Source organism: Cupressus sempervirens, chromosome 10, assembly GCF_028749045.1.
Source record: "Cupressus sempervirens isolate cs-2001-9-10 chromosome 10, ASM2874904v1, whole genome shotgun sequence".
NCBI classification, from domain to species: Eukaryota; Viridiplantae; Streptophyta; class Pinopsida; order Cupressales; family Cupressaceae; genus Cupressus; species Cupressus sempervirens.
This window is the reverse complement of record NC_143127.1, coordinates 420,924,093-420,927,620: the sequence shown is the minus strand read 5'-3', so window position 1 is coordinate 420,927,620 and position 3,528 is coordinate 420,924,093.

Sequence of the window (3,528 nt, the reverse complement as noted above, 5' to 3'; positions counted from 1 at the left end):
GTCAATAAAGCCTTAGCTGTGTGGTCACTGTCAAGAAAGATAATTAATTGTCACAACAATTGGGAAAATGGTTATGTTTGTGTGGATAGAGTTTCATAAAATAAAATTTGAAAGATAATTGTGACTACACAAAATTGGTTAGAATCTCATCAAAAAAATTATTTGCACGGTTGCAGGGGTGATTAGAAGCTTAGAGTATTTGACTACGAAGGAGCGACCAAGTTAAAATGTTTGGCATATTGAGTTCAATTGATTAGTTGTTGGTTCTAGCCGACTGAGGAGGTGAATATTAAGTATTCTAATTTGTATTCAAGTCGACTTGATAATGTGTAAGATATAAATATAAGGTCAAGTTGAGGATTGAATATGTGGAACATAATAGAATATTTGATGATGCTTAGAGGAAGCAAATTAGAAGGATAATAAGAATATCTTTGTTGAGGTACAAAGATACATTCAATTAAGAAGTATCAAGTATTTTGAGAACTATAATCAATAATTCAGTTGTATTAGAAATTAGTTCATCTCATTGTTACTCTCTAACCATTGTAGCAGTGATCTAAATCTCTTAACATCATTGGCTTAATGTCTATCTGTAAATCCTCTAACAAGATGGCATTTCTATTTGAAGTGTCTAAAGACCTCTAAAAAGGCCACTCCTAATAGGGTGATTAAATCATCTAATAGGGTAACACCTATCAGTGTTTTTTGTAACCTTTAATAGGATTGGTTCCTAATAGGGCTCACTTAGTAACTAGTTGCACTTGGTATTTTTTCCCAAATTGGGTTTCCACATTAAATCTTGGTGTCACTTGTGTTCATGTTATTTCTCTTATGTGTATGCAACTAAGTTAAGTTAAGACTAATCATAGATAATTTTAAAATATTTTCATGTTAAGTTTTTACCAAGTTATTTCAGTTATTATCAAATTATAATATTTTCTAGTGTAAATTGAGTGCCAATATGTTTGTCAAGTTACAACATAATACAGTTTAATTAGAGTTTTTTTTTTTTGACATCTAAGGATACAGGATTTATTTTTTGTAGTAACTATTTCACCCCTCCCCTCTTATTTATTTCTCTTATACACTATTTCCATCATAACAATTCAAGGTAATGAACTTACTTTTATCCCCAGTCATGTGATGTGAACATACACTGCCAATGATCCATCTGTCACTCGTGTTCATACAAGACACAAGTGTAGTTTCCTCATCTTCATCACATTCATCCTTCATTGCAACATACAAAACTTCATCATCATGTTCATCACATGCATCACTTGTTTCCTTTTCAACAATGTAGCAAGACTTCTTGTCTTTGTCTTTGTAATCCTTGTTTCCTTCATCTCTTCTACTTTTGTACTTATTTCCACCTCTAATATGACCAACCTCATTGCAATTGAAACAAATGATAGATATTTTACCTTTAAACTTTCCTTTATCTTTGTGAAATTTCCTTGCTACTAGTGCTTCAAGTTGTTCTACATCCTCCTCATCTGTATCACTATCATTGGACACATACTTTGTCTTTTTCTTCTTCTTCTTCTTCTTTTCATCAGGTTCCTTCAGTGATAACTTAGCTTTGAAGAAGATTCAATATTTTCTAGTTTGTAATTGTGAAAGTGGGAAAGCTCAAAAGAGATGAACCTACCTACTAGACCTTCAAGAGATAAAATATTCCTTGGTATACATCTCAATTCTTGTATTGTAAAAACCTCTAATAGCATATATAGGCAATATTATTCTTAAAACTTTTCTTAGTATAATATCATCATCGATTTTACCAGTAGCTCCTCTTATTTCATTAAGAACGTCTTTTTTCCTTGAGCAATATTTAGCAATATTTTCACCTTCTTGCATTCTTATATCATCAAACTTACCTCTGAGACTTTTAGCTCTGGCTCTTAGAACATTAGTATATCCTTCATAGATAGTGGTTAAGGCATCCCACATTTTCTTTTCACTATCAAGATTTTTGATATCATCAAATTCAGCATAATGTAGGGTAGAGGCAATCTCCAACATTTATTGGTTGTGTTCATTCTTTTTTTTCATATCCTCAGTGGTTAGGGCTCCAACAGGATCAACATGCTCAGTAGTGATGGTAGATTATGCATGATCTCCAAGTCCTCCAAGGTGTAGCTTCATCAAACTTTTCCATGCATGAAAGTTATTTCTATTAAGCTTGGGTACTTCTCTTTATGACATCTTGATCTTTATGTTTCTAGCACCTTCAAACTAGTCCTCTTAAGAAGATGGCTCTAATACCAATTGTTGGAATTCTTTAGAATAATTAAGGGGGGGTGAATTAGTTATTCAAGATCTAGATGTACAAATAAAAACTTTTCTCAGCTTAGTGAACCCATAAAACATTTATCGTCATGCATACATCCATAAGATTATGCAATCACTTAAAACTTTGTAGGTTACTGTCAAATCAATTTGCAGAAATGTAAACATGAAACATAACAGATTTAGCAACACATTTGACAATAATTTATGTGGAAACCCAACTTGGGAAAAACCACTAGTAACATACTACTCTTTTTCACTCTTATGAAGTGATGCCATGTGAAAGGCCAACCCTGTTAAAGGTTACAATACACGCTATTAAATGTGACCCTATTAAAGTATTTGAATCACCCTATTAGTAGTGAGCATTGTTAGAGGACTTTAGACCATTTACTTGGAATGTTAGCCAGTTAAAGGATTTACAAATGACTATTAGGTAAACCTTAATCCAAAGGATTTACTCTAGACTGATACAATTATTAGAGAGTAACATTAAGACTTGATCTGATAACAACTTACAACTCCATTTGCTCACTAGTACATTTGACCCCATTTTTAGACCAAAATTTTTTACCATCTATTAAAATGTTTTAGATTGGTCAAAATATGTAAGGAAGATTATAAAAATAAAAATAAAAATTTCCTGCCTATGTTGGTCAAAATTTTGACCAACGCTTAGTCCATACTCATTCAATGATGAGAAAATTATAAACATAATCAAATCTCAGCCCGTGCTTTTGGTCACAAGTGCAGAAAGAGTGTTGGAGCTGAAGATTCAACTACTAAGAGATTTCGGCATTTGGAGGGAAAATCTAAGAAAAATTGTATTTGGGCTACCTCAAATATTAACAACAAAGCTAGAAATCCTCCGCTCCAACATTGAGCTTCTCAAGGTTGTATTTTTGACAGATGATTTTTTGATCAGAGCAATTAGGAACTACTACTTTCTTCATGGAAAATGCTTGTAGAAAACTTTGGGAGGGTTTTGGTTTTCATGGAACAGAGCTCACCATGTTTTTGTCGATAGATCCTCGTGTTTTGAGGCACAGTTCTCTGACCCCAGAGCAACTTGATCTCATTCAAAATATTGGCATTTGTAAGGAAGGAAAAATGTACAAATACGTTGTGAGCATGGTGGCCATAACTCCTATTAAAGTGTTACAGGCTAGGATAGACAATCTTCAACTTTGCAGCCTCTCATAGGTAGTTAGGGTTTTCCCTTTGATTCTCACA